Source organism: Hesperophylax consimilis, chromosome 26, assembly GCF_061612785.1.
Source record: "Hesperophylax consimilis isolate HC1 chromosome 26, BYU_Hcon_1.0, whole genome shotgun sequence".
NCBI lineage: Eukaryota > Metazoa > Arthropoda > Insecta > Trichoptera > Limnephilidae > Hesperophylax > Hesperophylax consimilis.
Genome location: NC_142861.1, coordinates 3,684,139 through 3,698,194, shown reverse-complemented (window position 1 = coordinate 3,698,194; position 14,056 = coordinate 3,684,139). Strand labels below are relative to the sequence as shown.

Sequence of the window (14,056 nt, the reverse complement as noted above, 5' to 3'; positions counted from 1 at the left end):
GTTTTGCTACATTTTCTGACTTAGCAGGGGTGCCCAGGTTCGTGGTGTATGGTTTGTCCAGGTCTTGGCGGCGAAAGAGTCTACCCACCAACTGCATAGCGGGTCGGATCAGGAATTATGTTTCCTTCCCAGAATCTCTCCTACGTCATTTCCTTAGAATTATATTATTCTCCACATTCCAGATGGCCCTGGGGCTCCTGTGTGGAGCTAATTAAAAAAATGATAAAGACAACACATTAGAAAAATTCTAAGAACTTTTTCTCACTGACTTTTCGCAAGGACATCGCTGTCGGACACGTAATGCACCAATACCCAAACGTTGCGTTATTTGGATCATCTCAATTTGCGCGACTTGTTCTGTCAATCAAATTATTTTCAAAAAACGATTCATTCTCAGTGACTAAATTAAATGAATACTACTGAGACTTATCGACCAACAATTTAATAATATCACACCATAAAAAAATCCCCAGAGATAAAGCAGACAATACATTACTCTCGACTCATTTCTGACACTGTTATTATTCATAGAGCGATGTTTTATGGTCGGCGTTGTACCCTCGCGCGGTACACAAAGCCCGAGTCATCACCAGCGGCCACGTGGCGTGCGCGTGGCGGTCACGTGGCCGCGTGGTGGCGTGGTAGCGTGGCGTAGATGTGGCTCTGCGCATAGAACGCCCTTTTAACAGTCTTCCGGGGCTTCCGTACGTTATGGAAGATCGATGGGTAAGACCATAATAATATTATGAAATATTGTTGCATTTCCGGAGGAATTATTTCCTATGGTACTTTGGAAGAGCATGGTGGGTTCTATGGGGGCAAGCCGAAGACTTATCAGGGTTGGGACGAGAAAAGATTTTGGGTCCGGCTTACTTATCAGAAATGTGTATTTTGGAAAATGCCAATTCACGACAGTAAACCTTAGGTCAGCAGCGTCATCAGCTTCGGAATGTTGAATGAAAAACTTCATGCTATAGGAATCAGAGCAAATATGTTAAGCTGGTTAAGTAGCTACATATCTGGTAGAACTTTACTTGTTAAAATACTAAACCATTTTTGGACACTAGTGGCGTACCGCAAGGTAGTCATCTTGGCCAAATTTTATTTATTGTTTTTATAAACGACATAGTCAACTGCTTTTGTTGAATGAACCAAAGCCCACAGCAGATACATAGTTAAAGCCTGGAATGTACTGCCACATGATTTAAGAATAATCACGGACTTGGCAGAATTTATAGCTAAACTTAAAACTCACCTTTTCAGATATTTCAGATATTCATATCCATAAAGTCAGAAACCTTCCACCTTCACAGTCTGTGACAATGTAAATAACTACTTATGTGAAAAATGTAAATAACACAGAATTTGTAAGCTTTTTAAGATCATTTCATAAAAAATCTCAAGTAATTGTTGATTGAAGTGCTAGTACACATTGCATTATTTGGCGTGTTAGAAATAAGCCGACGTAGCTCAGCAGAGCACTTGACCGGACATCAGAAGGTGCGGGTTCATTTATTTTTACTCGGGAGATATTTTCAATTTGTATGTATATTTCAGGCGACTAATTGTTGCTTATAATATTTTTTTATTCTTTATCCTATGCCTAAAAAACCTTGTCTTATAAACATTAGTTTATCATTTAAAAAATATATAATAAAAATTTTCCATCTGTTAAAATGAATATCAATTTTTGGCAATAATCTTTAATAAATTCTTTTTGTCTCTTAGCTGAGGAATTTAGCTTACTGACCCCACTCACTCAATTTCCACTGTGGAAAAGGATCCTCCACTCGTTATGGTCTAAAGCTGGACACACATGGCAGTGCCAGAGGGCCAAACGGACCCGCACCGAGCCAAAACTCATCTTGTGTGGAGAAACTCATTTGGCCTAGCTTGGCTCGGAAGCCTCCGCTTGATATTTGGTGAGTCCAAAATTCGCGTCCAAATTCAGATATCCAAAAAGATGTGGCTCGGCTCGGCTGCATGTGGCAAATCCCTGAGCCAATTTCGTGTGTGTGCACTGTGTAATTTTTATTAAAATTTTAGATGTGAAACTAAATAAACATGTCAAATTATATAAAATTATTACCAATGACAGATGACTGATGTCAAATAATGTCCGCCATCTTAAACTGTACGAAAATCGGTACCGAAATAGAATACAAAATAGTCTTTCCTTCATCCAATAGAGTGAATGAAAAAGCATGGTGTGTAGCAGGTATTAGACAATACTCCTGTTTCTTTCGGTGTTTAAACTGCCCGGAGACAATACAATTTATAGCAAAGAGTCCCTACTTATTACATGGAAATAGAACTTGTAGACGAAAGATTTAACCGTGCGTGAATGCGAACTGCGAACCAGATAAGATGGGCTATTCGCTTTTCCACCACCTGTATGCTTGTTGTATCTTATCTATGTAGATATGCAGTATTTTACCTGTTCATTGTTTCCTACGCACCCGTGCATCACATTAAGATACCAGGAAATAAGTGTCAATCTAAGCCGATTTGTATTCACTTTGTGTTTCAGATATCAAAGAAAAACTGATTACGTTCGATGTTAAAAAAAATGCCGTTGTACTATTTTAGGGTGTTTTTAAAGTGACTTTATTTTAAGAAAGAAAAAATGACAAAAATAATTTTCATTTCCATTTAAATTATTGTACGACTCATTTTATTCATCATCGGGAAGACGGGATTTATTTAACCGATTGAATGATTTTCGGCATATTATGGCAAGTTTGCAATAACTTTATAATGTGCCAAAGTTATATAACCTAAAAAATGGGATGGAAAGTGAAATCTCGGTGGATTCATTGACTTTAAACCGTAGCAATTGGTGTTTATGTTTCAAAATTATTATTTTGAGGAATTATATAAAAAAAAATTGAAAATGTTTACACATAATGTAGACATAACCGGTTAAAGAATGATTAAATATGTATATCTACTGTTTTAGAAATTTCATTAACTAGCAATGTCCTTATGTCATTCATCTGTGTTATGCTAAAACATCCGTCCTGCCGTGTGGTATCCATATATATGAATAGGTCGTGATGAAGACTATAGCTGAAGTTTGCAGGCACGTACCAATAAGGCATAGCATTCCAAGAGCAATGGGCTACCAATAAAGTAATGCACAAAATTAAAACTAACGGCTGTTGTTCCCAACATTTCGAACGATCAATCTCAGGCTCCGATCAACCAAGTGATTTGTTCAGAAACGTTCGATTCGCTTGTTTCCAAACAGCTTTGGAACTTGGCCCCGCCCACTTTCATGGACATTAAAATGACATTATAGTATAAACTTTCAATGATAAATTTATATTGACGAATTAATTATTGTGTGTATTATTAATGCATATAATTTTATTTAAATACTGTAATAAATAAAAAAGTAATTTTATATTTTTTAAAACCGACGTGTGTAATATGTTAAAGTGTCTCAGTCGTCACCTTTCCGTTGGAAAGAGCGTACTAGTTTTGAGCAGTGTTGAGCCAAAATTTCGGCTCAACTGTTGATCAGTAGGATTAGGAACAACGGCCGTAAGTATTGTAAGCTTAAGAATATTTAACTTGTATTTTGATATAGGTTTAAGAATATGACAACAGACCTTGAGCGAGATGACTTAACGAGTATTTTCCCAAGGAAAGTAATTCTTTACTTTCTCTCATATTACTTATCCTGAATTGAAACATTGGTTAGAAGGGCTAACAGTGTTACGTACCAGATGTGAAGAGCCCATACTTCCCAACCTTCATTTCCCCCCACTGCTTTCCCTCTCGATTCCCTCCAACTCCACAACATAAACAAATTCGGAATGTAATAGTCTACCTGGCTTCGGACAGCTGAGGATCTTGTGCGGTGTTAACAATTAAAAACAAACCGTTGTATTTGACAACCCCGAAAAAAATGGCCAGCTAACCTTTGGCATGGTCATGTTAAATCATACATTTACTTTGATCATGTCGAATTCAACATCCTGTATTTTCGGAAATGACATGTAAATGATATCCTAACGGAGAATCATGCTTTGAATATGAAATTAATGATCGAAATTCTAAATATTGTGCGTTAATTCGTTTGCGACTACTTACCACTATCAATGAGAAAGCATTACAATATCTAAAGTAGAAGAAAATATACTCCTTTATGGCTGGATAAAAAAAAGACAGTTGAACTATTTAATATCACCAGAGGCGTAGCGTTCCTTTGGTTAGGATTCAGGATGGGGTACAGCGCAGATATTTGAGTCATTCGATTATTTTTTGTAAAATAAAATACCCAAAGATATAAATAAACTTTGTTTTCATATAGGCCGACGAGCTCTCTATTCTTGTATAGTTACCTTAATATCTGTTTGGTTACAAATACTTAACCATATTGGGACTCATCATAATATTATGATAAATCATCATTTAACAGGGTCGCATACAGATTTGAAAATATAGGTTTTAATAATGAAGACATAATATTTACGATCGTTACTTAATCGTAAAAAATGGCAACACCTTTAACCTTACCGTATAAACATACATATTATCTATAATATCAATTATTTATTGATATTTGTATATTAACAAATTATTATAAGCAATAATTAGTCGCCTAAAATATCAATACAAATTGCAAATATCTCCCGATTTAAAATAAATACCGCCGACGGGAATTGAACCCACACCTTCTGATGTCCGGTCAGATGCTCTGGACCACTGAGCCACGTCGGCTTATTTTCAACACGCCAATTAATTCAATATGTACTAGTACTTCAAACAACAATTATTGCTTATTAAATTTTTTGCACCTGTAAACAAAGAACTTCATTTTTGTAGGAAAGTTTTTGTTAGTGCTAAATTTTCTCACTAGATGGCGTTGAGACATATTATATCTACATTTGTTGGTAATATATATACATACATATAATGTAAAAAATGTCAATAAATAAAACAAAATATATGCGAACTGAACAGAATCACGCATTCACAATCATTAATAAACACAGTTTAGTTAGTCTATCTCTGATTCTTTTAAAAATACTTTTAATAAAATCCGTAATAAACACGCAATATTAAAGTTATGTAAAACGATGATGGTTGTCAAATATTGCGTGTCAAACTGGACGATTCGGTATAAAAATATAACAAGCCATATTGTCCAGTAATCTGTACGAAAAAAAAAACTTTCGTGTAAAACGCGTTTTACTCCAACCATCTATCTATCTATCTTCTAAATTAATAAAAATGTAAATGTTCGTTTGTTCAAAATCTCAAAACTCCGAAAGTAATTCATCGATTGCTTTGAAATTTTCGATCTCAAACATGACAGGTAAAAACATCCTTTTTAAAAACCACGCCATCTGTTGGACGTAAAAGCAACACTCGCTATTGTTTTTCTATCTGCACAAACATACTTAACACCAAGGCGTGGCGGGGTACAGATAGTAGATAATAAAAACAAGGGTGACGGAACAGGTTTCTTTAGTATGAAATCGCGTACACAAAAGTGTCGCCTGTATCACCTACACTATTGCAAATCGCATCTAAGCAGATCAACGCCCCGCCTTTGTTTCTACTTACACACTAAACCCATAATTTGCTCCGTAGCTTTGATACTCCGTGCAATTTGGTCGTAGTTCGGTGACAGTCGGCACGCTTCCATGCCATGTCTCACTTTATTTATATTATCTATGATTGCGAGTATTGTGTGGCATCACATTGAAAAATAAAACATCTGAAGTAACACTGCGATTTTACTTGCCTGGGCCCAGAAAAACAGTCGCTACGCCAATGAGCCCACCATTAAAAAATTCACCACTCGCCCCTAACCACCAGAGAGGGTGATAAATATAAATATTGTTATTGTCACCACCCTTCCCCGAATGAGGACACCCATACACAAGCCATGAGATGGAGAATGGAGACTCACACCATAAAATATGGCAACCTATACATAATCCATTGCAAATAATTACCGATCTGACAATATTTTTTGATTTATTGCGCCCGAGGGAATTTTTATGTCGTTATTATATGCCTTTTGGTAATGGTGCCAAATCAAATGATTCTTGTTATTTTTTTAATTATTTTTATTATTTAGGTATAATATTATAGCCTTCTTATAACTATATTCCATGCAGTTGAACACATCTACAATTTTTACAAATATTGCCAACTCTATGGTACAAGCGAGAACTGAATACAAAAAAAAATGGTGACCGGATAAATCATCACAATGATAAATTCATCACATCTTTAAAAAGTTATATAAAGTCATGGAAAGTGATGAAACAAAAACTGTATTAACTGGGTTAAGTAGGTTAGGTTAGGTTAGATTAAAAAAATCATCGTTTCTAATGACTTTATATCACTTTTTAAAGATGTGATGAATTATCATTTTGATGATTTATCCGGTCACCAAAAAAATATACCTCTAAATAGTAGAAAGTAAGTGGCAATCCATGTCTGTCTGTTTGTGCGCTTAGTTCTTCTGAACTACGCAACGGATTTTGATAGGGTTTTTACTATCATTTAGATAATTTTTCCCCGCAGGTTTATGCGTATAAAACACGCATATTATTAATTTATTTATTTAAATACAAACGGCACGACATGTGGCATTAGCATAAATATAAAAATATAGTTAAAAAGTACAATGTATAATGTACAATGTATATGTTTACATCATAGACATATGAATATTAGTAGACCTGCCCTAAGTGATTAAAAGCGTATTATCCCCACTCCCCATACCGGTTCCATTGAGCCGGCTGGGCTCGCGTACGGCCTCAAGTGATATTTGAAAACGTGACGTCATCATTCTTGTGCGAACTATGGTCCAGGCATCATCGGTTCATTTTACGAAATAACACGGCAAAATGTTTACTTGTACTATGAAAACTGGTAAAAATAGATGCGAAAAAAGAGAATAAACCCAATTGTCGTATTACATTCCATATATAAGCATTATTTTATTTTATTTTAAGCATATTCACATCGTATAATATGAATCAGTTGTTACTATCACATCGAGAAACGTCTGGACGCGAAACACAAAGCTGGTTGGTTGCTGGGAAGTAAATTATGAACATTTATAAAAGTGTCTTAACTAAATACTCTGAACTAACTATGACTCTGAATATAGAAGCTGCCTTACTTTGCCGAATTTGGACTTCGCAAATTTGTTCATAACGTGGCGAGTAATTTGCGCTCCCATGTAAAAATGTCTATTCATTCAAAGCAGATTTTACTTTTAAGAAGTAAATGGTGATATTATAATGCGAGATGCCTATTTACTGTCAGATTGATTTATTGACGAATCACAGTCATCTTCACTCCCTTCGTTCTTCAACAGTTGATTTTACCCCTCGCCTTTATCTTCTCGTCTATTAATTCCTATGTCTGTGGTTTACATCATAAAGTTTTAAGTATAATATACGCTATGAAGTGCAAAGGTCAAATATAAAGTTAAGTATAAAGTGTAAGTTTATAAATAAAGTTAAGTTAATTATAAAGAATAAATTATAAGTACAAAAGGTTGGAAAAAGAAATTTTTAATAATGACTTAGAAGAATTATTTGTCAAATATGCCAAACATAATTGATTTTAAATTATCAAAGTAACGATAATGTAAACAACAATGTATGCTTAATTACTTATCTTTTGATTCTTGCATACTTAGAAAAATATTTTTTTTACAACTTTTATATGATAACAGTCTTCCTTCATCATTGATATCAAAGTATTAATTTCCTAATCTATGTAGGCGTAATATAAAATATTATAATATATTTTTATAGAAATTAGAAAAAAGTTTTTATCCGCGTCCGTCCATTTGTGCGCTTAAATCTTTTAAAATACGTAACGCATTTTGACAGGTTTTTCATTTAGAGTATTTCTTCCGGAAGGTTTATATATAATCTCTGCGTGCGTTTGTGAAGTGAACCCCCATTAAAATATTGATATTATGAGAAAAACTTGCATCGTAATAATATTAGCACATTATAAACAGCGCGCCATTAAAATTCTGGCCTTAAACTCGACGCCACCGAAAAATTCGGGCAAAGAGCAACCCGATATTCCAGTGCTGTGCGTTATAGAATCAGCCCAAAATACTTCATACAAAAAACAACACAATCCCCCTGACGATGAAATCTTATAACCTTCGCCCACCTACGCCAAAATAAGACGATCATTGTGCGGCGCGATAGAGAACGTTTGATGCCATGTGACCTCCGAAATTTTACGAGTGTCACCGAGATTGGCCGAGCCGTCACCGCCCTTCGCCGGTTGATGAACGTTGCCGTACCTAGCTACATAGATACAAGTTAAATGTTATTTTTCTTTAGTAGCTTACAGTAAATTTTTGTACATTTTCATTTTGTTTGTTCCTGCGTTTCTCCAACTGTTTGATTTTGTCACTAGTAAGGTAGGAACGTCACTAGTAAGTTTCGGCTTTACTCCACACAGGAAGCCCTGAAGAAAATAATTTCCCTCAGGGCCTATGTCATCTTTGGGGATGCTGTGTGGAGGGTCTTTTTGTGGAGAGGAAGGAGTGAACGTGAGTCTTGAAGAGTCCCATGTTGTAGGAGGGAGGAAACACAGAGGCCGGCAGTTCGTTCCACAGCCGAGCTGTTGAACTTAAGAACGAATCGTAGAAGCGACCCGTTCTCATGTGACAAATGTCAATCGTGTACAAATGTTGGGTGCGCGTTTGGCGTGTATCCCGACTACGCACCGGTGCCGAAGGGATCAATGACGCTAGTTCCTCAGAGCATCTTCCATTGCAATACCGATAGAACAAGGACAGCATACCTACCTGACGCCTGTGCTCTAAAGATTGCAGTCCGCTTGTTAAGATTGGGGAATCTATCAAACGGACCGCCCGTTTTTGCACAGAGTCAAGGGTTTTTTCAGGTATTTAGGGGCTCCGGACCAGAGATGGCTGCCAAATTCGACAGTAGGGCGCACTTGCGATTTGTACAGGGTCAGCAGTTGTGTACTATTAAAGTATCTGCGGGCCCTGTACAGTATGCCCAGCTTCTGAGAGGCCAGCTTTACTCTGGCTTCGATGGAGCCCCCATACCTGAGCTGGTCACTTATAGTTACACTAAGCATATCAATGGAAGGCCTGTTCGGAAGATTGCTTCCGTTGAAGGAGACTTGATTATCATTTGGATCCCTTTTAGACGTAATCAGACAGGATTGGGTCTTTGAAACATTAAATTCGACGAGATTATTTTTACCCCAGGAGGAAATATTCTCGAGATAACCGTCCATTCTCTGCTTCAAAGCCCTCCGAGCCGTTGGAGTTTGTGTGCCCTTTGGGGGCTTGTCAAACAAAAAGCTATCATGAATATCAGTTATTCTTGTTGGTTGTACATAATATTGTACAACGGCGAAAAATAGTGTTGTTAACACTAGTTATTATATAAAACCACAACAAAAAACCTCCAGAAGGTGATTTAAAATTATGGAAAGTACACGACTATTCAGAAATCAAACCTGTTCACTAAAGGCATTAAAAACCAAATCAATCAAATACTTTTCGAAGGGTTAGGTTAGGTTACAAATTATAACCTAAACACAATCGTTATACTTTTGTGGTCGAGGGAATAAGGATTGGCACTGACTGAAGTGGAATTAACATAGAATATCACATTTTCAAAAAACATCGAATTCAAAAAGATTATATAATTCGTTATTTATCCAAAAAAGTGTCGACGAGGATGAGATTCGAACTCACGCGGGCAGAGCCCATTGGATTAGCAGTCCAACGCCTTAACCACTCGGCCACCTCGTCGTGTCGTGCAGGGCGATACAAAATGATCCAATTCAACATTAATTATTATCATTAATTATCTCTCTTATCAAAACAGCTGGTGTCTGATTATACAGAGGTCAAAATAACAAATTATTAATACATATATCCAGAAGAAATTGATTGGGAGACGAATTTATTTAAATTGTTGACACTCATAATGGACGTCAAAGGTTGGAGGTTAGGTAGGATATTGTTATAATGTAGGGGGAGCGTATACAGTATTTTCATATTTTCAATTGAGGAATATGAATATTTTATTTATTTATTTATTTTATATATATATAAATTACAAACAATACATAACAAAATGAACCTTTGTCTGTCCAACTGGGAAGGATTCCTGTTTCAGGACAGCCAAATTGTGTATTTAGTACATAATATTCTTACAATGGAATGGCGATGCTGTCAAAACAAATTTTGAGAACATTGTTGATTGCATTCGAAGTGACAGAATGGTTTCTTTATCCTTGAAAGAATCGCAAAGATGTAATTTATTACCAGGGTCAATTTGGATAACATTAGTAATTGCATTCAGAACAGATGATTGTTTTCTTTTGGGACATCACAAGTCTGAGATTCTTTCCAGGGCATTTTGGAGAACATTTACAATAATTGTATAGTTGGTATAATTTATTTTATTGGAGTAACTTTTCGTTAATATCTTTGGAAGCTTATACGTATCAATGTAACATATCATTGAAGAAGATAATACTAATATATCTAGATGAAACATTAAACAGAACAAGACACAGAAACATAACAAGATAACGGGTTCAACTCGGAATCGAACCCAGGATCTCTGTCTTACCGGGATAACGTCTTTAACCACTCGACCGTCCATCAATGTAACATATCGTTGAAGAAGAAGACAATACTAATCAATATAAATGAAGCATTAAACAGAACGAGACACAGATAAATACATATGAATATTGTTTGCCCGTTGTTCAGTATACCATCATTCAGAAATGAGAGTTTTTTTTTAAATAACTCCACAGAGGAGGCCCTGAGGAAAACTATTTTATATTTCTTCTTTGGGGATGCTGTATGGAGGGTTTTTTAAGAAGAGAAAGTAGTGAATATTGTAATCATTCCACATCCGAACTGTTACGATAGAGTACGATACCTTACGATATCTTACGATATATTAAAATAGCTTACGATATTTGAAGATAGCGTACGACATCTAACAATATCAATATTACGATACCTTTCGATATCTTACGACATCTTACGATATTTTATGGTATCTTACGATAGCTTACGATAGCTTAAGATAACTTTAGATAGCTTGCGTTTTGTTACGATAGAGTGACATGCGAAAGCTTACTATAATTTACGATAGCTTAAGAGTGCTTACAATAGCTTACCTCTTGCTTAGCTAAGCTCTTGTATATCTAAGGCTACCTGTATTTGGTATATAGATAAATATAACATACTAAAAAATGTATGGCTTTTGTTGTTAAATTTAACTGCTTTTATAAAATAACGCGTATTCACTAAAAAAATAACGCGCAATTTTCCCCACTAATTCCTACTAAAAGAACGCTAAAAATGACATAGAAGACAAATTAAATAACTTTTTTCCGCCTCAGCACACGACACTCTGCCCAGTGAGGAGGACTAAGAAATACCATTACTTTACTAATAATAGCATTTATATAGCGCAGTTTAATGTCATTTCACTTCAAGTGCGCTTTACTATAACAAACATAAAAACGATAATTTAGTATTAGTGGTCAGGTTCTTAAAATGTTGTGATGCCAATTGTCCATGTGGCTGATTATGAGTGCTTAGGTCAAGTAATGTTTTTCATTGTTATATAATATGTTATTTCTTAATTATATTTATTAATTTATTATTTAACGCCCTTTTTCGGGGCTTTTACATATGAATATTAAGAAATATACATAATTTATTGTACATAACTGAGTTGCTTCATTAACAACATTTTATATTTGTTTAAAGATAAATTGAAGATGTCCACTGACCTGGTATAATTGTTTCCCTCCATTAGTAATCTAGGCAAAGAGGAATACATATGGTAGTTAGTCCCAGAATTTCTGCACTGAAATAAATCCTGACTTCTAGTATTACGTTGTGGAATCCAGAAGCTTATTAATTCTAGCAATACCGGACTATCAACTAAATAATTTAGAATTTTATATAGAAATACCGGTTCCATGCTAACTCAACACAGTGACTATTCAACAAACCTTTAAAAAGTGATATAAAGTAATTTAAAACAATGAATTTTTTTTAACCTAACCTAACCTAACCTACTTAACCCAGTTAATAAAGTTTTTGTTTCATCACTTTCCATGACTTTATATAACTTTTTAAATTTGTGATGAATTATCATTTTAATGATTTATCCGGTCACCAGAAATACCAAGTCAGTGAAAATTCTTCTGTCTGACAATTTGAGCATATTCAAATAATTTAACAGTGTTTTTGAGTGTTGTAGTTCAACATAATTGCTGGAATACCCATTTTAAAATTTATACGAATTTGTTTTGTATTATTTCGACAGCTTGTACATGTATATTATAATGTGAGTTCCAGAAAGGAGAATTGTACTCAAGTTGACTTCTTACTTAGGCAAAATATAACAATTTAGTACACTTTATATTGTTAAAATTTCTGGTAAACCTAGTTATAAATCCAAATGATAGCAAAACATCATTTTTATAGCGCAGTTTTGTGTTATTCCACTTCAAGTGCATTTCACGTACCAACAGCAACAACAACAGTATCAGGCCTGGGAATATCATAAGCATATTCTAAACCTGATGAAGAGATCAGATTCAATCAATTTTATAGATGTAAAAGTTTAACATAATTATTCGAAGGCAGGTATGGTCAATGGGTAAACCAGAATTTTGGTTTTGTGGTTGACTTTTGACAAAGCTCCTTGAAAATAATTTACTGTCTTTCGTACACCCTAATAAAAGTTGTAATCAAATGTTTTTACACAAATGCTTGAAGATAATCACATGTATGCTTTAATAGCATTTGAACGCCAATTAACATAAGAAAAACCTCTGATAAAGAAAATGTTAGGTTCGTCCATGAGGCATCAAAAGTGACTCAATCAATAACTAGGGTAGATCATTCTCTTAGTAGCAGATGATCAATGTTTAAAAAAAAGCTTTTCCGCAATTTTTTTGAATTGATGTAACAAAAAAACAATCCGAATTTTTTTTTTACTGTAATACATCTATTTTATTGTGATACATCTATTTTATTGTAATACAACTATTTTACTGTAATACATCTATTTTACTCTAATACATCTATTTTACTATAATACATCTATTTTACTGTAATACATCTATTTTACTGTAATACATCTACTTTAGTGTAATACAACTATTTTACTGTAATACTTCTATTTTACTGTAATAAATCTATTTTAAAACTTTTGTTTGGTGTGTCTGAGGATGGAACAATCGTTGCCAGATTGATAGAATGGATTGTCGCCGACATCAAGTCACTCTGCCGAATTTCAGTTTGATCGGATGTCAGGAAGTGGGTTAATTTCCGCTTCCAAGATTTGCATTCATTCACTATCGAAAACCAAAGTGAAATTAAATAATTTTTTTAAAATTTTAACATTAAAACAAAAAATACAAGTGTTTCTGTGATAGTTCGAGGTACGCAGCGTAGATGGCTCTAGTGCTCGGTTCTGGTAGCTCATAAAGTTTATCAAGTTCTCCGAGAGATGTGTCTAGTATATAGGTTCGCCCCTCCAGTTCAGAACGGAGGAAACAAGCAGTTAAAGTAGAGTTTTGCAGCCCATTTCAACAAACAATGATCATATAAATTCTCTTCGATAGTTTTGGAGTCATCAAATTGTGAAGCTTTTGTTACGTTAGGTTAGCCGATGCTACGTAACTTTCGTCATGTGCAGAAGACCTCTTTTTAATTTTTTATTGATGCAATAAAAAACACCCTTAAATCTGTCAAAAATAAGATAAGACGCCGTACTGTTTGTCAATTTTTTAATCCAAATCTGGGGTGAAGTCAAATATCTACGTAAAGTTGTTTTGGGTAAATTATAGGTTTTTGAGTTTACATCTCCCGAAAAAAATGACAACATTACTTTTACCCACATTCTTGTGAGGCTGGTATCACTTTGAACCTGCGCGCGATACCTCGCGCAGCAAATAATTCATTCTATCTCCAGTGGTCTAGCCGCCGGTTTAGCCCTAAATTCTCCTCTAACGTACGCGA

General features: G+C 34.9%; 1 non-coding gene across 1 annotated transcript; it reads right to left on the bottom strand.

The window, feature by feature from the left end:
• Positions 1–9,717: 9,717 nt before the first annotated feature.
• TRNAS-GCU (transfer RNA serine (anticodon GCU)) lies at positions 9,718–9,799 on the bottom strand. The gene has a single exon. It is a non-coding gene; the product is annotated as a tRNA-Ser (tRNA).
• Positions 9,800–14,056: the final 4,257 nt, after the last annotated feature.